The sequence below is a fragment of the Phaenicophaeus curvirostris genome, chromosome 14 (assembly GCF_032191515.1).
Source record: "Phaenicophaeus curvirostris isolate KB17595 chromosome 14, BPBGC_Pcur_1.0, whole genome shotgun sequence".
NCBI classification, from domain to species: Eukaryota; Metazoa; Chordata; class Aves; order Cuculiformes; family Cuculidae; genus Phaenicophaeus; species Phaenicophaeus curvirostris.
This window is the reverse complement of record NC_091405.1, coordinates 17,697,027-17,723,465: the sequence shown is the minus strand read 5'-3', so window position 1 is coordinate 17,723,465 and position 26,439 is coordinate 17,697,027. Positions and strand designations below refer to the sequence as shown.

The following is a 26,439-nucleotide window of genomic DNA, read 5'->3' as shown; positions in this document are numbered from 1 at the left end:
GATCTTGGGGCTACAATAAATAGTTATCTGTAAATAACATTTTGGATCGTAGCAATAATCGAAGAGCAAATAATGTAATGAATTATTAAGTAAGAAATAGAGAAAAAACATAAAGATTATCGCGCTGCTGTATACATCTCTCATGTGCCGCCTCTTAAATAATGTGTGCAATTCTGGTTTCGTCTCAAAAAAAGGTATAAGAGAATGGGGAAAAGTTAAGAAGGGTGATCAGAGCAGGGGACAGCTTCTGGGCAGGTGGAGAGTATGAAGCAGGTGAGATCCCACCAGTCTGGAAGAAACAAGTGGCATGCAATGCAGTGACCATCATAAAAATGACAAAGTAAGTAGGAATTGCCTGTCTGCTGTCTGTCCTGGGATGAGAATGAGGGGGCATCAAATGAAAGGTGCAGACGGAAACTTAAAAATAAGCAGACAAAGAAATTAAGCTATTTCTTCACCCAAGACAAAGTTATGCTGCACAGCTCTTCTGTGAGGCTATGGATGCTGGTGGTACATGGATCCAAAAAGCAACTGAAGATCTTCATGGGAAAAAAATCCATTGAAGACAACTAAAAAGTGGAAGACTACTTGTCGTTCAGAAAGTCCTTTAATCACAAGTTGTTGGTGGCTTCTAGGGAAGCATCAGTGTCTGCTCAATTATTTCCTACTCTCACCTACAGGGCTTTGCCACTGGTCACTGTTGATGACAGGATATTGGCTAGATGGACCATTAACTTAATTTATCTTCTTATAATCTCTTAACTGGTGCAGAAATGTGATGTATCTAGAGCAGTTACAATACTTTCCCAACATGGCAGGTCTTAGAAATCCATGATGAATACACCATCATTACATCTTTACGTTAGTGGCTATGGTACCTGCAATCAGAGGTGTTTGTCATCAGGAGAGCGGAGAAGTCTCCTGACACTTTCAGCCACGTCTTGAATTAGATGCACACTATGGCCTGGGATGGATCAAAATGGGTACACTTGTAAAAATTCTGATGTTACTATTATCCTGAAGTCTGGTAGTGTTTCTTACCTCCTGGTTTAGTAATTTCTCTTGTTTTTTATAAGTTGTGTCAAATGGTGCAGAAGGCACTGTATGTGATCCGCAGTCCCCTCGCACCTGGTCTGACTGCAGGATGCTCGTGCCAGGGCACAAGTTCTGAGGAGGTGAATGTCGCTGAGTTGATCACCAGGGGGTTTTGACCAGGCTGGAAAGGCCAGCCCAGAGCTGGCCGCACATGAGCAGGCTAGCAAACAGGGCTGAGATTCATCAAGTGAGGAAAACCCAGCTATCAATAGTCAGCTCCATGGGGTCGGTCAATGAACTGCCTTTCAGAGGATTTCTGACCAGCCAGCTGGCTCTCCAGCAGCAATCAAACCCTCTGTAGCTGCTATCAGCTACTTCCATCACCTCCCAGCCTGGCAGTTTTCCAATAAAGCCGATACCCGCTCCCCCGGGGTACAGCCAGCAGCAGGAGGTGGGCATTGTCCCTTCACTCCAGCAATTTGAGGACAATGTTGGCTTACACTCTATTAGCAGGCGGACACCCGACCCCTGACCCTGGCATTGACCGTGCAGCCAGGGCGGGTGGACGCGTGGGAGTTAAGGTGGTCCAACCTAGTTCCTCAGCGCAGCCCTGGCTCGGGGTGTCCACCAGGCTTGGGGCAGCTGTCCCAGTGCCCCAGGAGGGATGTGCCGATGTGCAAGTGGAAAGCGAGCTCCAGGCTGGGAAGTGGAGGTGCAGAGCGTGGAGGTGCTGTAGAAGTCAGCACGAGGGTCCAGGGTTCAAGTGCAGAATTCTGATGGATGGGTGCAACACTCTAGTATCGGAGTCAATCGGAATGCGCTGAAAGGCGCTGGTGCATGCTGGGTGGATACCAGCCCCCCATCTTTTCGCTGGGGTTAGGTGCCTGCGGTGCGTCCAGCCCAAACACTCACTGTTCTGGGAACATCCCTGCTCCAGGCTTGGCTCCGCTCTGGGCAGGTGCAGACCCACTGCTGAGGACAATCCCAGGAGCCCGAAAAGTAAATCAGCTGGAAAACATAATCACATTCCACCCAAACCAGGCTGGCTGACTTGAACCTCCTGTCACTTATCTATCTAAGCTTTTCCCTTTTGAGGACTTAAAGGCCTTCCCATCAATAAACACATTAGCCCCCTAAACATGCGGTTGCTTTTTTTTTTTTCTTCTGGATTAACCCTTTGGGAGCTGGGGCTGCCTTTGGATTTGTTAGGATATTGATCACAGATCATGTTTGCCTTTCAAACTCTCTTTCTGCTTTGGACTTCACAGATAGTTTTGGTGCTGCAGTCAAGCAGCAAATTCGCTGCAACCACATGGAGAAAGGGAGCTGCAGCGAACAGCCCATGTTGAGCTTCTCCTGGGGTAGAAGAGGTTTCTCTTCTATAACATCCAAAGGAAACGTGCTCCTCATCATCAAGAGTAACTTGTTCTCCTAAAGCATTGTTAATTAAGCAAATACTGAAATGTTAAACAATGACAGATATAATATACATACATCTTCAATTATTTTCAATAATATACGTATATATTAGCCAAAATTTTATTGAATTTAATTAAAATATGTTTTAGCCTAATTTAGCTCTTCTTTTCCTATTGTAAATCGTACCTCTTTACAGCAAGTGTCTGCAAATGTGCATGGAAATGTAAAAGGGGCCCAACTGAGATAGTCCCACTGTTTCTGGTTAAGAACAGATTAAAGAAGCTTTTAGGAGAATGACTTAGAAGAAACTTTGCAAAATGGAAAGGTCATATTTTATGACCCTGCTGACCCAACTGGATGCAAAAATATCAGAATTAGTGACCTAACCTGAAAACAGATCTTCTGGCTTTTTCGTATGTGTTGTAAGCTCATTCTCTCAGTTCCCAGAACTTGCCTGAGAATTTGGAGTAGAATGTATGCTTTTTTTCATTAAGGCTCTTTGCTACTGCACCCCTCATATATGTCGTGTCTCTCTTTTACACGTCCTCTTAAAAATGCAAATGCACCTGCCTGGCTCAGAATTAGGCACAGTAGGCGCAGTGTTTCCTTGTAATCTGGACCACGTTCTCGGGTTTTTGAGCTCCTAGTAAATCTTGTGGATAACTTGGCTCTTCCTGTGCAATTACTGCCTTCTCTTGCCACTCTAAGAAATTATATTGAGCCTACATGCTTTGGTTTTAGGGCTGTCTGCTAGACTTCTTAAGATCTTCTCTTTTTTCCATCTAGTTGAGGATTTCTTAGTTTTTCCTCTTTTTATACTTTTTTTGAAGAAGGATTTTTTAAAATTCCACCGTGGACTGCATGTGAGCCGTGCCTTCCCCAGCCTGCTACACAAAGATAATCCCCTCACCGTACAACATCCAAGTTCATCCTCTTTCTAGGCATTAAGTTTAACACAAAAACCCCAACAAGGTGGTATAAAAACTCATCCAAACCTTGCCTCCAGGCCTGGTTGCCTTTATGGTTCCTCAATCCAGAGAGGTTTAGCCCCTCTTTCCTCAAATGATCACTCCCTCTCCATCTATGTTCTGCTGGGTTTAACAGCAATGGCATCTTCCTTTGTACATCCGCTGAACTTCTGTATCCCTGAACAGGAGGAGCATCGGCTCACAAGGTAGAATTGTTTCAGGCAAAGAATGCTAAAACCTTATAAAGGCATTTCAGAAAAATCATGACACGTGACCCCATAGGGCACAACTTGGAGCTCATGTGGCAGAACAGGCAATCATTACAAATCTTTCTTTTAAGTGAAACATCTACGTTTTGGGAATTTAATATAATGCCTCCCCCTGTCCTGTCATGTTTTACAGAGATCCCTTTGCTTCTTTCTGGATATTATTTGGTTCTCAATTCTATTCCTATGGTTTTTGTTAGTCTCTGTGTTTACTTTTTGACATATTCTTATTTAGGCTGCTGAGATTTCTCATTGTCTTCAGAATTCACATAATGGTTTTGCATCATTTTCTGCATTGTGCACTGGGGAAATTATCAATTCAATCCATAGCTGCACTGAACCTCTCTTTAAGACACTCAATAAACACATGAAGCAAAATGTTATTTACCATCTGACTCACTTGACAACATCTTCCTTAGTGCAATGCCAGCATTACCATGACTGTCTTAAACTGTGGTGCAAGCCTAGAGGGAAAGGTTCTCTCCATTCTAATAGTCACGTCAGAGAAGAAGGTAATAAGAGTCATGATTTAAAGAAGCTCTTATAAGGCTGGGAATAATTATACTTTCAGTGCCGCCGCTGGTTTGCAATGTCATACTCAGGAAGTCACGTCACTTCCCTGCTCCAGCACGGTGGTGACAGGTCCCTGCTCATTTCAAAGGCGCGTTGAGAGGATCCGTTAACGCTTTTCCATCATTTGCACTATATTAAGTATGAAACGTCTCCATGGGTAGCTGCTACATGAATAACAGCGCAATGCACTGGGCTTATTGATCAGGCTTCTCCGCATGACCCTGGGTGGCCACCTGTCCTCTGAGAGGCCGCATCCTGCGCCTCTTCATGGGGAAGCTGAGTCTTACTCCCGCGGAGAGTATTTGTTTAAGAGGATTTCCTTTCTCATGCAGGGACAGCAGTAGCCATGCCAATAAGGGTGGGAGCGATTATGAGAGATTGACTGGTGGAATATAATCCCTGTGAGATGCTGATCGGATCTGGTGAAGATTGTGTTTCAAAGGTAGCAGCTCATCCTGCTCCAGGAGTGGTGTTCCACCCATAAATAGGGCTTTAATGAGATCCGACAGGCCTGATTTCTCTGGTGATACAGTAAAACAACACGACCAATTCTGATGGTTTGGGGTCCTGACCTTTAACAAGGACTTGCGACGCAGGGCAAACTGCCCAAGAGAGATGGAGGGGCAGGAGGCCAGAGGGACGAGGTCGGCAGATAATGAAGTGGTCAGCATTGGATTTCTGTCACTCACAGTGTTTAAGTACAACAGTGAGGGACTTCAATAGAAGAAACTGTGAAAGAGCACATAAGAGAAAATAACAGAGATTGGGGAATCTGAGGAGGATTTTAGTTACCTTTTGCTGTGAACTCAAGCAGTCCGAGTGACTTTGGTAATGAAGAGGATGAGTGCAGAAATCATGCAAAGAGTGTCAGAGAACAAGGAGGGAGCAAGAGATATTAAAGCAAGAGAGAAGGAAATCCAAGGGGACTCATCATTTGAGCGTGTACTGCAGTCAGTTGCTGAGTCCCAGAGAAAGGGAAGGCAGCATAACAAGAGGTCTGGAGTAGGGGCGACAGAAGACAAAGCCCTTGATTTACCTACCCAGCCATCCTTGTGGCAGCCGTTTGTGGCTGTCTGGTTGTTCCTGACCTCCCTGGCAGGTGAGGATGCTCCTGAGCGCTGCCTTGGCCAAGGACCACTGAGGAGCAATGCTCAAACCACACATCCTTCAGCCAAGGTGCTTCCAGCCTCAACCTGTCCCTGGTGCTGGGAACTTCTCTGGGATGGCAGGGGGGGCTTGTCTTGTTTTCAGTTCCTTTGTGCAGCTAGATCTGAGTTTAGTGGGACTGTTGGCTAAGGAAACCACGCATTTGGTATCAGACTACCTGCTGTGAATTCAAAGAGCAACACAGTTAAATGTAGAGGAAACTAAGAGCTATTATTCAGAAGGTACTGAGAGGTGATGGTGTCCACATTTAAGATCTGTTTCCTTTTCGGTTTTTTTTTTTCCTTTAGACCAGGTGTTAATAGAAATATTTCATTACCACTTTGCTAATATGTCTACAGGTGATAGAAACAGAATGCATTTGAGCCAAACTCTATAAAGATTTATGTTGCTACACAACAACACTAAAATTAAGCTGACCAGAAACAACAGTGAAAATTGAAAGTCTGGACATGTTATTCATCCTCGACAGGATGTTAAAAGCAACTAAAATCATAAGTGATGAGTAGGAAAATATGTTTTAAAAACACTTATGCCTTAGTAGCCCAAGTTATCTTTATTTACATGAAGACAAAATAATATATTGTTTTAGCATTGCTGATCCCTCCGGACATGTTTGAACTTCAAGGCCTACAAAGAACAAAATCATTAAATCAGATGTGTACAGTAGTTTCTTACACAGACTTAAATAACCTTTAGTCTCAGCTACACAACTGTAAGAACGGTTGCAGAGAGCGATGCACATGTATATCAGCGTCAGTCAATGCAAGGTTTGCTCTTTAGTTGTTTTCTTCCTTTATTTGGGTGTTGTCTTGTTGTTTTTTCCCTTTTGTAAATGTGAACATTGAAGCCAGGCAACCTGTTAGAGAGGTGAATTGCATGATTACACTGCATTGTTTTAATTTGTCTTTGGATGAACTCTCGTAAGCTTTCATGAGAAAATCTCCCATTAGGCGCATTCATTTAATTTAAGAACAGTTGGGAGAGGAAGGGTTGAGATGACAGATGGAGACTGTGGGTGTCTTATAAGAGAGAGCTGAGCTTTTTGTATTTATCTTTATGTGGCACATAGTTGCTGCTCTTTGCTGCTTCCATTTTTTTAATCTGTGCTTTTTTGTGCAGTATTTCTTAGAAATCTTTCCTCTTTTGTACTATAAGTCTAATAGATTTCATTAGTTTTTCCTGTACCGTGTCAGCTCTAAAACATAACAATATAACACAGTATAGGGATGCAGCCTGGTAAGAAAGCAGAATGAAATAGGCTGCGCCTTAACGTGTGGATTTCAATTCAGTTTTGAATTGCATAGTATTTAGCAGAACGACATACTGAAATATAGAACCGATTTCTTTGCTAAATCATCTTACTGTTTGTCCAGCAAGTGGTTTGTGTGTCCTGAAGACAGTTTTCTAGCTGTGCCCGTGCCTTTGCTGTGTAGTTAAAGCGGCCAAAATTTCACGTTTAACATTTATTTAAATTAATGTAAAAGTAAGAATAAGGTTTCAAAGCATGAAACCCGAATACTTTTAATAGTGTAAGTAAGCCAGTGATAGAAATGAGGACGATAGCTTTGTTGTATTTACAAATACCTAAAATATCAACCTATGCAAATACAAATACGAGAGTCCAGCTGTTGACAATACTTTGATAATCAGGTCCCTGATTTATGACTTGTACCTCTTTTAATGGTCTTTAAGTGATAATGACAAATAATTTGTTATTCAGAATGCCAGACCCCTTCATGGAACTAATTAAAATTTAAAAGTAAAATTAAATCCTGTTAAAGGAAGATGGAAAACAGTGAAATGTTTGTTCTGTATAAAACTTGCTTTGCTCTGCAACATAATAAGCAAGCTATAAATATAGGGCAAAGATTTCGAACATTAGCCTGACTTGTTCTCACTATGTTACACATGAATTCATTTGCATCTATATGCGCTATCCCGAGGTTTGCATTGCACGTAACAAACCAGTTGGTATGAGAAGCAAAGCACGTTCATTATGTTTTTTCTCACTTTTCCATGGAGTTTTTAACTTAATATGACCAAAGCAGAATTCCAGTTCTTTCCTTACTGGTCACAATTTCCGTATGATTTGATCATTCTCTGTTCAAATAATAAACCCCCTTTTCCAAAGTCCCATCATCTTCAGCTCTGATTAGCACAGCCACTTCTTCTTGCCATCCCACGCGTTTCAGTCCATATAAAATGCACTGCATAACAGTCTTTCTTAGCATTTGATTTGTCTATTTTATCCCTTCAGATTTCTTGTTCTTTTTCCATCCCTCCTTCCTAACAAGTCAAGCGCCAAGTTCACCACCTCCAGCCCTTTCCCTTCCTGTGTGAGTTCATGTCCCTGTAGGCTCTCCGTCATCTTCATCAGAGATTGAACCTCTACACTTATTTCTCTTATTCTTTTAATCTCGTAAGAACACCTCCGTACTCTCTCCATCTGTATCATCTATATCACTTCCCACAAACTGAACTGCAAAGCTTCTGCTTTCTCCTCTTTGAAGTCTGCTCTGGACGTACAAGACTTGGCTTTTCTTTCTTTAAGCTGTAGTGTCCCATGATGATATCGGAGCCGTATTCCATCACCAAAATACTCAGCTCATTAAGGACCTACACGGTGATCTTTATCCACCCACCACTGGCGCTGAAAGGATAGGAATGGACTCCTTCGCTCTGTGCGAAAGGGCGGCACCCCACTTTATTTTGGGATAGCTGGCAGTATCACAGGGCCGTCTTTCCTCTTGCAGTCTGCAAAGAGACATCTCATCCTAGTTAGCTCTGCGACCTGCTCCTTCCCTTGTCAATACTCCAACTCTGTAGGACACGCTAACTGGCTTCCAGCTTCCTCTTCCTTCCTCAGGTCAGTGCTGGCTGGGTTGCAAACTCCGCTCCAGTAGATTTTCCAATATCAGCTGCCCCAACCCTGGAAACCATTATCCTGTGACCCATTGTCTTCATGAACAGATGGGTAGACAAGGACATTCCTACATCTGTCTTTTCCTGCTGTCCTGATTTATTACTCGGTAAAATAATAAAACTTTAAAAAGGTTGAACCTGAACTGAAGCTATGACTATGACCCTATTAATCAAACTGTTGGAGAATTACTTTATATTAGATGCCTTACGCACGAATCCAGTCCGCTAAAAGTTGGCCTGAAACATAGTCTAAAGACTGAGTATTGGGACTGGGAAAAACAATTCTTGATGGCTTTGTGTTCTCTTAGTGTATGACCACACCATGTAACAGACCCCAAGGCAGCACCGATGTGAGCAGTTCGGAGAGGAAGACAACCACAAGCTGTCCCAAAGTGCTGAGGAGGAAGCAGACGACTAGGAGAGCTTCTCTGCCTCCTCCCTTACACAGGGTGATGCCACCGTGTTTCTGAGCACCTTTTGTACAGTAAGTTTTCATAACATGGTGCATCATTTAGAGAACCGTTATGTATCTATCTCGAATTCTGAAGTCCTTCCCAATGCAGAGGCACCTCTGAACTGGAAAATGGGAGCATGAACACGATGGTGTCAGCTGGCAGTTTCAAGCAGAAATAGCACTGCCACCCAAACAAGCCCACAGGGCATTTACCAACTTTGTTAAATTTTTAGTGAGCCAAGACTCTTGAAAATTTCCACACGTTCAGGACTTGAAATGGGCTGTGTGGTGGTTGTTGGTCCCATGCTGGCACGAGAAGTGTCTCCAGCCGGCAGAGGCTGGAGCTGGAAGATCTGTGCTGATTCTCCATGCCCTGCAAGTAACTCTCACACCGGTCCTTAGCGAGATCTCACGGGCAAGGGGTGGAAATCAAATCATTGGTTTCTCTTAGTGAAGTAGGCATTTAAGTACTGGCCATGTTTGCTCCTTGAACCCGTCCCACATCATCCCCATTTCCCATCATGAAGAACTGGAGGCATCGGTGGCAGGCGCTGTAGCAGGGCCAGCGTTCAGGGTGCTGTGCAGAACTGATGTGTGGGCTCGGCGTGCAGTGCTGGCCTGCAGGCTCTCAGCTCTGCTGCTCCGCCAGCCGTCACGAACATCTCTTATCTCAGCCGTCGATGCCACGCTCGCTTGATGTCTCAGTTCCGGAGCAGAGACGCTCCAGCTGCTATCAGAGAAGGCTCTGGCCCCAAAAATATTTAGTTAGCAGCCATTCAGTTAAGTGGAATTGACTTTTTATCGGCTTTCCTCTGTACGTCTGCCACCAGCGAAGGCCGTTTCCTCCTTCCCTCTTCTCTGCCTGTCAGTCCACTCCACATTCCTATCGGCAGCCGTTAGCTCTGATCAATACTAACCACTGTGTAACAGCTCACGCATGGCTGCCTTAGTTTGCATCGATCAGACCCTTCTTCCAACAGGTAGCCAGCTATTTGAGGCAACGACTTGAGATAAACACCTACTTTTACTTCAGGCTAATTCATTACAGAGGGTTTTCAAGGAGACCCGGTGCCCTACTTCAGAGACTCGCCGTGATCAGAGACTCACAGCAACTTCTCTCCTGCCCGACATTATATGAGCTTGTGTTATTTTCCCGTCCCTTCTGAAATCCAGGCTGTAAAAACAAGGCTATCCAAATACTTTCAAAGGACCTCGGCTGAAAATTACACCTCAGATGGTTCTGTTATAGTTAGGAGAGCTTGGTGGTTTGGAAAATTAAGGATATGAGCGCTGGTTATAAATAGGGATGGGCTGGCCAGCTGGGCAGTAGGAGATTTGTAGCTGTCCTGTCGTGACTTCTTACCAGCAGGAGCTTTTCTATTGCATTTTGGTGTCTGGGTTCCCATGAGCTCCACGTGCTCCGTCAGGACACAGCAGCCTCCGGTAGAGCCAGCCCGACCCAGCAGCTCCTGGAGGGCTGGGTGGGAGCCACAGGGCACTTGCAGGAGGAGGCTCACTGCGCAACAGGCTGTAGCCTAGAAACTATGTCAATACCAGCAAACGTTCACCATCCTGATACATCAGATTATTTTCCTGAAGCACGAAGCACACAGGTTTCAGGGCGGCACCCTCAGGCCACCTGTCCTGTTTAGATGCCATCACATAACACGGAGATGAAGCGCTACGAAAGTTGGTAGGAGGGATCTCCACAAAACTGACTGGCAGGGCACTGGCAATCTTACTTGCTGCTGTTCCCAGAACTGCCAGCAATTTAGCAAAGTAGCAAGAATTTTGAGGGTATCCCGACAGACGTCCTTCCACGTACACGCTCCTGAACCAGACCCCTCTTTGCAGCTTTGTGGGCTTGGAGGGAGGAGAGGAGCACTCACAGAAGCCTTTGCCAAAGGTGAAGATGCAGTTCTTAACCCAACAGCTAAAAAAGCCCATAGATCAGGCATGTCCAGCCCAGCGTGCCTCTCGGAGAAGTCACAAACACCGTTTCTGGTTGGTTTTGTACCTGTGCTGCTTACAGAGGCAGAAGGGCCACATGGCTGCTACAGCAGCTACAAACTTTCACGTGAAATGAGTGTTTATTATTATAGATTTGATGCCATTCCCAAAAGGACCTAATCAACAAGTAATAAGGCCTCAAGAGAGCAATTAGAGACCTGAACTTTAACTCCCTTATAACCACAGTGTAGAAAGCAACTTTTGCTTTGCATCTGGGTCTGCAGCCTGATATGTTATAGAGGAAGAAACTGTGAAAATCTGGAATCCAAAATAGCTGCGGATGAGTGTTTGAGTTTGAACAACAAGGTACGAGATTAGTTTCTGTGGCAAGGTCGATGTGTGCCTGGCAAAAAGCTCTAATGGTTGGGGGGAGGGGTCATGCCGAATATACGGCCTCTATCATATTTGATTTTTTTAACTCTTCTTCCTAGCTTCAAACTATCACCAAAGATGCTCGGTGCCTGTGTCCTTGCAGCATCTGCTGCTCTTTAAATGCAAATAATTGCGTCGTTTTTCTCACTTGTAAAATAACAATTATATCTGTATAAATCCAGAAGATTGAGATGCTTGGTTTGTTTGAAACTTGTTTTGAGTACTTGGGTAGGACATTTCAGACAGGAACTGCACATTGAGTAATTCTGGCCATAAAAGTCACGTGGCTACTGGAAAGCAGAAAATTGCACAAGAACCTTATCTGGGTAGCGTGGCGGCACCAGTGAGCATTGCCCAAGAGGGCTGATGTTCCTCACTGCCTGCCTGAGAGCATGGAGGAAGCACTTGACTTTGCAGGTCTTTTCACAGAGCCCCGGCAGCATTAACTTGCACCCACAGATTATTAACATCTGCATTGTTTGAACCTTAAGAGCTGTGTTTCTGAAAAATGTTAAAGTATTTTTTTCCTAAATACTGTATATGAAGGGCATTTCCCTGGGCAGAATGCGTGTCAGGCTGTTTGAGAAAAGGACTGTGGTTGTTACATATTTCCTTTTCAACAGGAACTATAGAGAAAAAGCAAATAATATTGTGATACAAGAAGACAAGAAGAAAAAATTCCTCATGCACCTATTGTACTGTTTGTGTATTTTAAACGTCTTGACTCTTCAGAAGCCTTAGTGGGTTTCCAGGTCATAGAATGGGTTGGGTTGGAAGGGACCTTTACAAGTCATGCAGTCCAACCCCCCTGTAGTGAGCTGGGACGTCTTCAACCAGATCAGGTTGCTCAGAGCCTTGTGCAGCCTGACCCTGAATGCTTCCTGGGATCAGACATCTACCACCTCTCTGGGCAACCTGTGCCAGTGTTTCACCACCCTCAGTGTAAAGAATTCCTTCTTAATACCTAGTCTAAACTTCTCTTCTTTTAGTTCAAAACCATTACCCCTGTATGTCTTCCAACGTTGCTGCTTCTGACCACTCAAAAGAAGAATTTTTTCTATTGTGCAGTTATCCATGCAGAAGTAAAAATAATACTGAGTAAACGGTGAGATGTATCACTGTAAGGATGATCCAGAAGTACTGCTTAATTGTTCCCGGGAGCGAGAGCAGGCATATCCCTTCACTGAAGTGAGAGTTGTGCTATCAGGAGTGATCAATATCACATGGAAATGGGATAAAACTCCAGGAGCACACTGCAGAGCAGCATCCAGGGGAGATGGTTTAATGTACTCTAGTTTTCTCTGGAAGGTGCATAAGTCCAGCAGGCACTGGCAGCATGTGTAAGGCTGAAGTTATGCGTAGGCACAGGAGGGTTTTGCAGCCAACAGTAATGGAGCTGTTGCAGTAAGGTCTTACTCTCTTGTTGGAGGTGGGGGCACCAAACCTAGACCAGAGATGCACACTTCCCACTCAAACTTGCAACTGGGGATGCTGGTGATGCCTCTTCAGTCCTGTACCAAGCCCAGGATGCCGTGGCCCAGCACCGCAGCCAGAAGGGCTCTGCCCCTGCCAGCCACGGTGCCAAGGCAGAGCGGGGAGCTGAGCAGAACCTCGAGTCTGAAGAGTGAGGTGAACTTTCAGATACCCCAGCCTTAGAAAAATTTAAGGTCTTGAAAAACTCCATTTGACGTATAAAATGGAGCCAGCAGAGGGAGTGAAATGCAGCGATGCTATACTGTCTGTGGAAAAAGTAGCTGCTGGAGTTTTGATCCAGGTGCATCTGGTTCAATGGCGTTTCTCTAAACCCCTAGTGCGGGCGCACTGGCTCAGTCCAGGGCCACAGATAATGCAGGTGTGGATTATCAGAGACAGGTTATCACTTGTAGGAGTGAGAGGCTGTCTACTGCATCATTGCCAATGTAAAACCAGACTTTTTGGGGGACTAGCACTGTAAGTTTCCAGTATGATAGAAGATGTGCAGGGGAACCTAAACTTCTCAAGTAATTCCTGTTCTGAGGGGTTTCCAAGTGCTGACCCTATAAGTAGGTTCAAATGCTTTGTGTTTCAATTATTCTGGCACTGTTCCCATGGTCATATGAGCAACCATGTAAAATACTGAGGGGAAGCCTAAAACTAAGCATGCTGACGTTGCTCCCTTATTCTCTTATGCCTCCTAAATGTCCCGGTCTTGGAATTGTCTTGCGCGCTAAGTGTTGGCAGACATGCTTACAGATAGCTTCTTGCTGATCTCTTAGTTAACTTCTTCAAAAACAGGAATTTTGCAAATGGGTTAATTCTTCAGCATCCACTTAGGATTTTTTGTAAACATGCCTTTAATGTGTCTGCAAAGACAAACACAATTTCCTCTTTTGATTGAGTGTCGGCCTTGTTTGCTTGCCATTTGATTAGAGGAGATAGGAAGTGATCTTTATTAAGACGTTTATCATGTGTGAGCTTCCTCCTAGCTACATCTGAAGGAGAACTGGCAGGAAAATACCAACTTTGGTGGTCAGAGACCACTGTGGGACTTGGACTGAGAGGCAGAACACGCTCATTTCAGAGTTATTCTCGCAGGGCTTCTGCAGACATCATTTTACGCACCGGTTACATAATCAAGGTTGTATCTGTAGTTGTAAAGGATATCACAAAAAGAAGTTTTATATATGTATTATGTGAGCAATCGAAGGAGTCTGAGGGGGACACGGTTCATTTTATACAGTGAGAAGGCTCCACTTGCTCCGTTCAGTGGGTCAGATTTCCCCACTTGACCCTGCAGTATAGATGTTACTGTCAGGCACAATCTAGGCTGTTACATTGACATCTGCTATTGTTTAAATGACACCCTAAATTGTATAAATTTTACTAGGGAAAAACAAAAACCAAAAACTGCCCCAAAACCCAGAAGATTGGTGAAGCATCTCTTGGAAGATTGCACCCCCAGCCTGGTTATTTTCAGAAAGTTTCCTTTCAAAAACTGTTAAGTACCCACTCTTCCAATTAAGAGGATGAAGAATGAAGGGAAGTTAATTTTTTTCTGCCAACTCAGTACTATATTTGATATCTGAGGGCAGGCGAAGGCTGTTGTGAATCTTAGCTCTCAGGTTGCTGTTTCATAGCTTCACGAGGTAAATTATAATTTCCCAGAGATATATTGGGGGGGGTGAAATCTTGATGTAACCAGCAAATGCAACAAATAGCTGCGTTTTCTGCATATGATCTTCCCTGGTCTGTATCTGTGTACTGGGACAAAGTTTGCTGCATGAATAAGACTGGATTTGTTACCAGTGGTTGTGACTGGAACAGGCTGGACGTTTGGGAGCTCTTCAGATGTTCCACCACCTAAATGCAAGTTGGTCTCACTTGGCGTTCTTTTCACCCGAGTTTGTGATCAATCTATACCTGAAATACAGTTGAGGACTTTATTCTCATTTACTTTGGCTTTTAATTTATTTTAGCTTTGCAATGTTTTCAGTTAGTGTTTGATTAGCAGGTGTGCCAGTAAGAGCTAAATACTGAGAACTGAAAGTAGTCTTTTAGCCCAAAGTGTCTGAAAACTTTTGCTGTATGGGGTGCAGATTATGAGTCTGTAATAAGTTTATCGTAGCGATTCCTACTTATCGACGGTAACAGCAAGAGTTGGGATTGATGGAGCTTTACGAAAGGCATTTAACGCTAACGTATCAACAGGCAAGCTTTGTGGTATGGGTGGCTGGCAATCCGTTAGCTCTGATTCTCTTTTCACTGGAAAACGAAGTAGTTTGGGATACAAACTATGATGCGATCAGCCAGCAGCATCCCAAAAGTCAATGTAAGGGTCTCCTGGGTCTGTAATATCTGCTTGGCAGGGCTGTTGAGACATTTCCAACATCTGACAGTCTCCTCTTTCCAGCACCCCATGGCATTTTTAACCAGAAACTATTCATATAGTCGTAGATATTAGGTGCTTCATTTTTTCAGCCTTTGGATCTGTGTTTATACACTAATCTTGAAAGAAACATTTCTTTTAGCACAATACAGAAATGTGACAAGTCAGTAGTCTCAATAAATCGTGTTAAATACTGTGGAATTAGCCTAAAATAAGTTTTTTCCTCCTTGAAATGAGATTATATTTGTGCCTGGGTGAAGAAATTCTGCATCAGTCTTGAATTTGTTAAAGATGGAAATCAGAATAACAACTGCAATATTGGAAAGGTAAAATGAGAGCAGAATGGCATTTGGCCAGTGTTTATGAATCACAGAATATGATCATGAAATCATAAGAATAACCACCAAAAGGTAAATAAATTACCCAGCCTACTACTTATTTTCATGTACGGTTTGACACAAAAGCTGAAGCCATGAATGATTTATACCTGTTTTAACAATAATACTCATTTTCCTGAAAGATGGTCAGCACTCAGGCTGCTGTGGGCACCATGCCAGTTGTTGAAAGGTTAATGTCTCAGCAGCAATACATTAAATTATGAATTATACCGGTCCCAAAATGGAAGGTTATTAGCTCAGTATGTTTAATTAGCCCGGTTCGAACTTTGCCATCTGCTAGCACTGCCCATCAGTAATGCACAGCCGTGTGGAATAGGAGGGTTGGAAATAAGATCCCAGAATCAGGAGACCTTCCACTTCCATGGAGCCTAACCTCACCTGCTGAGCCTGCGTGAGATGCCGATGCTCTGAAATCCTGAGCAGGTCCACAGGCTTATCCGCAGACCTTGGTGATGTCCACCTTAGTAACAACCAAGCTGATCCCCAGACCCCGAAAAGGTGCTGCCTGCCATGCAGACCACACTGAGAGTTCAGGAGTACGAGGGAAGCCACGGGGAGAAAACACGCATCTTGTTTTCTCCTGTGTCCTTCAGGCCAGCTCTCCTGCCAAAGCATTTGGTTGATGTTTGTAAATTCTCGGTAGAGTTGTGTCCTGGTTACATCCCAGACCTTGCCATGAAAGGAAGAGGAGAGGTGAGGGCCCAACAGGTACCTGAGCAACGCACATGCTAGAAAAAGAGAAGCTTTCTTGGGGACGGATCTGGAGCTGCCGTGACTGGGGGCACTGGTAGCGCTGCGATAACTGGGTTTGGAGCAGCAGGGCATCCTGCAGGCCAGGGCTTGGAGACGTAGGAAGCAACAGCTCGTGGTGGATTTATTTGCACTGTGTCTCTTGCCAGTAACTGCACAAGGCTACGATATATAGTTTTTCAATAAATATTTAAATTTTACCTCTTTGCTTATTTAGTTTTTTTTAAAAGAACTAACAGTAAACTGTTGATTTTATTTATAAGTTAAAATCACATGATACTTTAAAGATACGATGCACTAATTATTACCATAAGTAATTATTCACCATGACTACAGGGGTGCTTTTGGGGAGCTCTGTGTTAAAACCCAGGTCAGATCTTTGCCTTGGAAACTGGAATGTACAGACACGGGGGAAGAACCAAAGTTGTAAGAAGCCAAACACAGTCTTATTTTTAATTCTTCTTTTTTCTAGGTAGGATAACCTTGCCAAGGAGGAAAGGAATTTGGACAGACTTAACACACAGCCTGCTCAGCCTCTCCTAGCTGGACACTAAAATGAAGAGAGAGTTTATTCATTCCCATCCCGACACAGCCCACCAGAATTAAAAGTTTTAAATTAGAAAGAATTAAATGTTTTAACCTACAAGGGAGATTGGGTCAAACATGTACTAATCCACCCAACCTGTCTGCGTAAAGAAGCCCATTTGATTCCTGTGGCTGTCAGGTCTCCACGTTTCTGTGTTGGATGTGAAGAGTAAAGAAAGAGTCTGGCAGAAATCAGAAGGCATCCAAGTCAGCGTAAGAGACGACACCAGGTAGAGGCTCAATTCTTTTTTCCTTAATTTTCTTAGAGTAATTATTTCTTCTCCTCCCCTTGAGTTTTTGCTGATTCCCTTTTCTTCACACCAGTAAAGCCTCTGTGCGTGTACTTCTGGAGCAGGTGGCATAGTTGGAATATCGGTGCAATACATATTAGAGTAAAACCTGCAGACAGAAATAGAAAGTAAATGGAAGATGAATTGATCAGAGGAAAGGCAAAGGATGGAGGGGATAAATAAAGGGAAGGGAAGACAAGAATAATACCTTGCCTGTGTACTACGGTAATTTATTATTTTTATATGGTGCCCAAGGTGTAGAGTATCTGTTTTACTGAACAAATGGAAAAAAAGAGTTCTCAGCCCCAAACAGCTAACATATTAATTTATAATGTGACAGCCTGACGAAACAGGTAGTCAGGCCAGTGCGACGAGGAATAATTTAGTGCTTGCAGAGCATGAGTTACTTTACTTCGGTGTCCACACGTGTATGTCATCAGATGGAAGTCTCTTGGGTTTATAATAACTTCCTGTAAAAGTAGAAATTTTCAGGAAAGTTCTGGGTGAGGGGTGGGTGTCTGAGGGCACGGGGAACTGTTTTGTCTGGAGGAGCAGAGGTGCTGCCATTTCAATCCACTGTGAAAGAGGGTGGGACAACCTGAATCACAGGCTGGCAGCAGAGGCAGAGGGAGTACTGCAAATCTTGCCCTGACCTGGTGCAGGGACACTCGTTGTGGGCCAAGACATGGTGGCGAGTGGAGAGGAAAGAAAAGGAATCCAGAGGAAAACCTGGAGCATTTACTCTGAGCCATCTAGAGCTGGAGTTTCTAACGAGCCATCCAGACGAGGCAGCAAGGAGATGACCTGAAACAACACGCTCAAAGGGGAGAGCATTCCAGTGCAGACGCAAACCTGCCGTGACCACAGAACCAGGGGAGCAACAGCGAAGTTGTTTTCTAACACAGTTGTTGCCATTTCAACTGCAGTTTTATTCCAAAAGCAAATTCCAAAGTTTTATGTCCATAAAGGTTTAGACATAAACAAGAAAGAAGTCAGGAAAGTGGTATGTACTGTATAAACAGTTCCACTTCATAATTAATGCTGGAGATCAGGGGAGCGGGAATAGCTGTGTATGTGTGGTCATTCAGATTTACTGTTGGTCTTATTAAAACCTAGTTCTGCAATAATTTTATGCCCAGGTAGGGGCAGAAAGCGAGCAGGATGCCCCCAAGCAACCCATAAATAGTGTGGTGAAGACAAAGCGTTTATTACTTAGCTTCACAAAGGCTCTGTAAGTGCTCTCCCAGGGTACGTATACTTGTACCCCAGATGCCAATTCTGCAAATTAGCATTATTCCTCAAAATACTATGTAAACAGAAGTCATTTGAATACTTGATTTCGTCAGACAGAGTCACACATGGAAATGTCAATATCTTTCTTTCCCTTTTGTGGAGTGAGCAGGGATTTTCACTGCATGCTTTTTTATTTCTCTGGGAGTATCGTTACTGATGAAAAAACCTGGTGGGGTCTGAGATCTATAGAGAACTCATTCTACAGGATTTTGTCCCATCTCATTGCCCCATGCTGTCTTAAGAGCAACTCCGGGGCATAAACTTTCCCATTCATCACTGAAGTGTGCTATTTTGAATCTTCTGCTTAACAGTTTAAATTACTATGCCAAAGGTTATTTCATGGCTGAGACACATTGGGAATTACAGTGATTTGAGAACCTATCAAACTAGCTTTGGGATGTCCTTTTTCTGAAGTAGAAAAGCCACGAGTAAGTTCCACTCAGGTTTTGCTGATGGGCTTTTATTTTATCATTGTGCATCCTACAACTGTAAGCTGTTCAAATTTTATAAACATTCACAATTTTTTAAATCCATTTTTGTATTGCATTCCACTTAGAAACAGGCTCCTTAGTTAATAGGATAACGGTAAAACAGGGTGAGAAAGACCCATAAAATCATATTTAAGTAATGAAATCATTTTCCTAGATAAAATACAGCCTATGAAAAGGTGGATATTTCAGGATTTTCCAGGGCTAAAAGCAAGCATTGCATTTTAAGGATGCCTTTTTCTTCTCCTGTTCAGTGGGATAAAGATGGACATTTAATACCGAATTTTGCAGGATACTGGACTTTACCTTTCTTACATTAGCAAGGCTGCCACGGACCAGGAGGCCAGTGCGAGGAGGTGCTGGGTTTGCTGGGAGGGAGAAAGCACTTTTCAAGAAGTTAATTTATTTTCTAATCATAATTGTTTGGACCCGCCAATGGTTTGAGTTGTAAGAGTTAATTCCATGGAAATAGAAAAGGAAGAAATGGTCAAGTGAGCGTGATCAGCAGTTACTGTAAATGGACATGGTTTCGTGGTCCTCCTGCGCGTCTGGAAACACATCAGGAGAATTTACACCAACATTATGCCTTACGTGCTCTCCTCCCTCATGGTGAATTAGTATTGTTCCCGTTCTACAGGCCAGGGAAGTAGGACAAAAAGCAGAGGAGTGAGTTTTGAAGTCCACCCCCATATTCCTTCATCTTTGGGCACTTCTAGCCTAGCCTGGGTACTGCTCTGGCCGGTCCTTCAGTGCAGACAGCGAGTCTGTGGCAGAGCTAGGAATAGAAGCCAGGCCCTCGTTCCAAGTCTCGGATCCTCAAGAGTATTTTTAGGCACTTAATATCATTAATTTCATACTCTTTTTGGCCAAGGATCTTAGAAACAAGATCATGCTTCCTCCTGAAATAATTTTTAAATCATAGTTCTGTGCTCCGGAATGGGGTTTTTTTCAGGGACCATGTACGGTTTAGCCCTGTTTAGGAGCAAAATTAGTTTTGGGAAGAGTTCCGTGTGGACTGTGCAGCCTTGAAGTAGGACTAAGGATACAGAGGAGATGGCGCAGAGGCTTTGTCTTCTACCGGGCAAGCAGCACCTGTTTGAAAGGGGCTTTGGCAGAGGGCAAGGGAGGGCTTCGCTCAAAGGCCGTACGCTTCAGGTTGCTTTTGTGCTGTCTCTGAAAGGCATTTGGTGCTTCTGTTCCCTCTTCATTTTGGTAGCAACTTCCTTGTCTCAAACACACTTTTTACAATTAAAATACAGCAAGACCATTGTTCACCATCATTTTGATTAAAATGATGCTAGGACACACAGGGCATCCAGAAGAGCAGGTGTACAACTTGCAGGAGCTCCTTCAGCCACAGAGGTGCAGTCCTGGCTCGGGCAGCTTACACTGGTGTGTAAAAGGTGACTGGAAAGGGATAGAGAAATACACACATTTCTACATATGATCATATTTTTATGGTGCTAACTCTGCAAACCAAGTTCAAGCCCTGCTCCTGCATCCGATCTATTATTAATTAATTGATTTCCTATAAGCTCATTATTTATTTCGCTGTGACTTCCTCACAGCGCGCACAGCTTTGCCGACAGCGGAAGGCAGTTCCCATCACGAAGCACAAACACATCGAAAATGCCAGGTCAGGCAAAGGCAGGAGAGCAGTCTGAGCAGCCAGGCCACCGCGTGCTCACACCCGGGTTAGCCTTCCCTTTTTGTTTACGCATCCCAGCATCCCAACAGCTTTTTCTGTGCACTCTCCATCCCCTGATCCCCACAGCCACCCCTTGTGCCCGCCCCACATGTCTGTGGCCACGTCCAGCCCATGGTGTTCCTTGGGGACAGCCACGCAGCAGATAGATGGATGAGCAGAGTGGTTTTCAAGGTCTCCCTTCTTGCTGCTGCAGGAAGAGAGGGTCTGGAGGGCAGGTTCGTGGGCTGTTGCTCTTGGGGATGGAGCTCCATGCAGGAGCTTAGAGAGGGTCTGGAGGGCAGGTTTGGGAGCTGTCACTGTTGGGGACAGGGAGCCCCATGCAGGAGTGTAGAGAGGGTCTGGAGGGCAGGTTCATGGGCTGTCGCTGTTGGGGACAGGGAGCCCCATGCAGGAGCACGGCCACCCCGGGTGAATGAGGGTGAAATCAGCCTCTCGGTGGCCACGCTGCCAGCTCCGGGCGTCGAGGGGCTCCTCTCCCACGCTCCCTCCAGCTCTGGTGGTAAACGTGCTTATTACAGCGCTAATGTCCTGCAAGTGGAATCCTACCTCCAAGTATATTAGGGTAATGAGTTCACACCTAACTAATGGAGACTTAATAGAGTTACTAATAGGCTGCCTTTTCCCCCCACGGTTTATGACCCCGCGGGCTGGGGCTGTCAGGGGAGGGAGAGGCAGGAGGCCGCGCTCAGCCCGGCAGCCGACGCAGCCCGTGCCCCAGCTCGGCCTCTCTGGCCCAGCAGCCAGTTTCCAGGGACATCGTCTCTCTACCTTTCTGCGAGGAAAAATAAACAGTTTGAGGCTCCTGTGTCTTTATTAAACATTTCCTTTAAACTGCATACTTTGGCTCCCTGCCCAAATGCACCAAGAAAGCTTCTACAGAGCAGCTCGAGTCCGGAGCTCCGCTGCCGGCTTCCCGGGATAAATAACCCCCGGAGAGCGAGCACCTGCGCCGCCGGCTGCAGCCCGAGCCGTCCCCAGGGCTGTCGGTTCCCCCGGGCTCGCCAGGAGAGGCTGATGCAGGCGGCCGGACTCTCCACGCCAAGCGGCCCTGGGGAGGAGAGCGAAGGAGGCCAGGAACCGGCAGCGCGGTTTGCTTGGCTCCGCTCTCCGGCACACAGACGCGACGTGGCAGCGAGGTGGGTGGGGAGGCGGCTGCTCTACGGCGGCGAAGTTTGTCCAGTGGGCCAAGAGGGTTTGAGTCGTAGGTGTAAAAGGGGGTTGGGAAGCTGCTTTGGCTGGGAAGCAAAAGCAACCGTACGTTTAAGGCAGACGAACGATAAGGCTGGTGTTCAAAGACGTGTGCTTCGCCGGCCGTTGGCAGCGCAGTTGGCGGCCGTCGGGGTCGAGCGCGGGGTGCGTCACGGCCCAGGGTGCGGAGGGAAGAGAGTGCCAGGCCGCGTTGTTGCGGAGGACGGGACAACGTGTCTCGTGCCTCGGGAAGCAGCAGCGTGTAGCGACGGGAGAGGCTTTGCGGGCGTGGGGTGGCTGGGCAGGGGGACGAGGGCGGCAGGGAGAGGGGCCGAGCGCAGCGAGCAGCGGGGAGGGAGCACGGTGGCGGGTGATGTCAGCGTTTCCTTCTGGATCGGTCATGTGCGCTTGCCAGGTAAACAGTCTAGAAATAGATGGGAGGAAGGCAGCGGATGGAGCGTGCAGCCGGGCTGGAGGAGCTCTGCCTTCACCCTTTCCTCCCCGCTGCCGGCCTCGCAGGCGGCTTCCCCGGCCTCCGGCGGGGCGCTGGGAGCAGAGATGGAGAACGCAGAGGAGCAAAGCAAACCCACGTCTCTGCTGTGTCACAGCTTTAAAGCGCGGTGCCCGCTCTGGAAGGCAGTGCTGGCCCATCAAAGGACGTAGAGTTTGTTGATTTTTCCAGGCTGTGGCTGCGGCAGATGTGCTTGATCCCCTCCCTTGCTGGAAAAGCCCAGGTGAGCGGGGCCCGGTTGCAGCCAGGCTGGCTGTGTTGGGGAGCTCTGCTGCTCCCTGGGCTGGGAACAGGTTAAAATCCAGGCATTCCTCGCAAGCATAGAAGCTGGCTTACATCACATCAAGCGTTCCCAGCAACTGAACAACAGTTCAGGTACAGAAAGCTCTGCAACACGCCAAGAATATTCTTAGTTTGCTATTTCCTTACTCACTAAAAATGTGCCTTTTTCTGTGACGCCTTTCAGAGCAGCTTAGCAGTTAAATTAGTAACTACGGTAAAAACTACCTGTGCTGCGTGGAGACGGGGTTTTCTAAATCCCCAGGCATTCAACACATGGACTGAGTCGCCTGCTGCGACCAAGAGTCGGGCCCTCCGGTCCCCTTCCTCATCCTGGATCTGAGCAGAAGAGACGCACAGCACTGTGCAGGCTCCTGCCTGGGACAGAGACCGTGTCTTTTGAAGGCAGGACAGGGTGTTGTTTTCAGGCACTTTTCAGGCTTGATAGTATGTTACTGTGCATCATCCTCGTGTCTGTTCTGTCTGGAGCAGCGGAGAGAAACCGCTGGGGCATCCCTCATCGCTTCTGCGGATGGCCAGGTGCCTCCTTCTCCCTGCTCAGCACTTTCCTTTACCCCAGAAAACAAAGCTGCCGTCATAGCAAGTACCCATAAAATGCAAGGCATCCTGAGCGCAGAGATTAGTGGTAATTTTACAAGGACTCAAATAACGTTGGTCTGCAGGGTGCAGCACTGCCTTGAAAGGGAACAGCAGACATTTCCCCTGGAAGCAAGTTTCCTCTTTAGAGCAGTTTACGGCCGAGGCGCGGTGTCAGATTGTGGCACAAATATACTGTCAGCCTTTGGGTTGGAAGACAGACATTCGATACCTCTTTTCTGTTGCCGAAACGCACTGCCCAGACACGACTCCCAGCACGGTTATTTTTTGAAGCATTATGTAATTGGATTGCATGGTCAGTAGTGCTTCCTTAACAAGCCTTTCAGCAAGCCCTCTGCCTGCTGCAGCCAATCCTCAGCCCTTACATATACACTTACTCACGCAGGCTCAGTCTGGAGTAAACTCGCTGCTAAATACAGTTAGAAAACAGACGAAACCAGGCTCGGAATAGATCATCCACTCCCCGTGCTACGTGAGACGTGGTGCGGCTAAGCCCTGGGCGCCGCTGGTGTGAAAACGGGGTCGAGCTGGCATCTCCCAGCCAAGGGGTGACCGGCTTCCTCCTCCGCTGTGCCTCGATAACTGAGGGGGCAAACCCTGCTTTTTAGAGCACGGACAGGCAACCAAACCTGGGGCCAGTCCTGATGTCCCTGTTCTCTGTCGCTCTACTGTGACCCCCCCATGCTTTGAGGACCACGTTTGGGGTACCTCTCCCACTGCCTCCAGGCCCAGAGTGGCACCAGGGCTTTTGCATCCCAGGTTTCAGTGTAAGCTGAAGGGCTGAATTAGGAACCGAGTCTCCGGGTACTTTCACGGGTCAGGCCGTACACCAGTCCCGCAGCGCAACCTGCAGTGGTGCCTGGCCAGCCCCGGCTCGTCCCGGGTGTTTTGCAGGATCTTCCCTCTCCCCCGGCCGTGGTCAGCCCGCGAGTTCTGGCTCTGCTGAGTCACGGCTTCCTGTTTGTCATTGCTGACTAGTGGCAGCAGTTGCAGAAGCAATAAGAGATATTAAAAAGTGTGAACTTCCACTGGGGCCAGGAGATACAATTAGGGCTGTGCCAAGAAACACACTGCAGCGAGCTGTTGTTTAGAGGGATGCGGAGCACTGCAACTCCCTGTTCCCTTGCTGCTGGAAGCAGGGAAAATGAACATCACCAGCCTTTTATCATCTCTGAACCCAAATAAAAACCGCGTTTGACTTCTGAGGCTCACTGTGGCTCTTTTCCATGCTCCTCCTCAAAGCGTTTGATCCGGCCTTCCAGCCTGGATCTCCTCTACCTGCTGCTGGTGAGACGTAGGGACTCTTGTTTCTTGCTTTCACCTACAACTCCCTATGGAAAGCCTACGTGATACTGTGTAAGAGGGGCTGCTTTAGAAGGCGTGCACAACCATAATGCTATTTCCATTCTTATTTTAATGGGAAATATCTCTGGGGAGAAGCATGAAAGTATATGGAGAAGGTGCTCTTTGATCATTAAGATCTAAATGCGGCATCCAAACAGCGTGCCTTGTTTCATCATATGCTGAAATTCATCTTAAATTGCTGCTCCTGGGTGGGCAGTTTTTTGTTTCTCCCTCCTTGTCTTGAACATTTTGCAGCATTACCACCAGCTTCATCCCCAGCTCTGGTGATGATTTGTCTCCAAAAGTTATTTCTCCGTCCTACTGCTTATTGTATTTATATCAGCCTTTCAATTTGTATTTTAAATCCGTATTAACTTTTTAGCCTTATTGTCACAATATACGTTTCGGTTATTCAGCTGAGCGCAGGAATTAGGGGACGGCGTTCTATGGACTGTGTGTCACTGGAGGACAGAAAATGTGCTTAGGCTGGTCTTTTCTGGATTGAAGCTATAGTAGTTTGCAGCTAAGGAAAAAAATCTTCGTTTTTGTACTGGCATCAGACTGATTTATTTTTTTAACCTTGTGACAGACATAGGGCTGAGGACTGGCACAGAGAACATATATTAGGGGAGGGAAAAAAAACCCACCCCACAACTCAGTTATTTCAACAAATACTAAGAGTGGATTGAGAGTGGATGAAGAGGAGGAGGAGGCAATAGTGAACACACAACACAGTTCAAGCTGGCAAGAAGCCCTTTCTTGAAGAATGTAAGTTTAACCTTTAGCATTCAAGTGTCTGGGCTTAAGTGTCATTATGAGCAATACTTTCCTCCAGCACAGCCTCTCCTGCCTGGAGGAGGGTTCTATGCAACCTCATCAGTTTTCCCCCCTTTTCTTTCCTGAGTATAAAAATATGTATTTCTGCCTGCACACACTCAGCAGTCACTTTTAGTGGCCGTGCCTCGCTTGGCAAAGCCAGGGTGGCCCTGGATGGGTCCGAGGGAGGGTCTGCCCCATCTCGGCAGCTGCTGAGGTGGCCGGTGGATGCTCTGGTGCAGCTACGGCCTGGTAAAGCGCATGTTTTATCAGACTGATACTCACTGACTGGATTCAGGTAAAAGATTTTGTGCCCCAGACTCACAAGCGGAGCCAGCTCCCCACAAGGAGCTACCTGTGTCCAGCCTGGGTGTCCAGGCCCTTGGGCTGCCCCATTTAGGAGCATCCAGCACCACGGATCCCTGCCATTCCCAACCAGCTTGGTTTGGCCACGGGAAGAAAGAGGATCTGCTGGCAAATCGCTTTTGCAAGAAGCAAACTAAAAATGAGGAGGAGGGAGGGATGGGCCTGGTCGTCATTGCCATTGCCCCCCCACCCCAAGTGTTAATCTCACCTTTTGATGGAGGCAACATAGGAAAAAATCAGAGAGAGAGCAGCAGACAAACATCAGACTGGCTGCAAATGGACAGGCTAGATGTGCCCCCCCCAAATCATCTCCAGCTGTAAAACACTTCAGGGCTGATAGAAACCACACGCATCCCAGGCACAACCCAATCTGCAAAGCTGCATTCCAGTAAAAATGCAACATGGACTTAAAAGAAATACTGCGCGGGGTTCCCATCCCAGGCTGGGTGCTGGGCTGGGAGGGATCCCTCAGCCCTGGCCCCCAGGCGGGTGCAGCACTGGGCTGGGCGCCTGCTGGGGCGCAGGGGGAGCAGAGGAGCCCCCCCGGCTGTCACTGCAGCTCCCCAGCACTCAGCTCCCCGTCCAAGCCCTCCCAGGGCACAAATCAAAGCGGCTACGCCAGCTAATAGGGGAGGGTCGGGGTTAGCTGCAGGGTAGATCGCAGGCTGGAATCCGAATTTCAATAAGCACGCCTCGCATCGGAGGCTGTGCTGCAAATGTCAAATGTGCTTATGTTAAATACAGGTAATATTCT

General features: G+C 46.2%; 1 protein-coding gene across 1 annotated transcript in view; it reads left to right on the top strand.

Annotated features, from left to right (window-relative positions):
• ZFHX3 (zinc finger homeobox 3) overlaps window positions 1–26,439 on the top strand; it is a 313,065-nt gene that overhangs the window by 121,599 nt on the left and 165,027 nt on the right. Inside the window, exon 2 of the mRNA XM_069868223.1 lies at window positions 16,672–17,014. The gene's annotated coding sequence lies outside the window, so the exon portion shown is untranslated. The remainder of the gene's footprint in view (window positions 1–16,671; window positions 17,015–26,439) is intronic.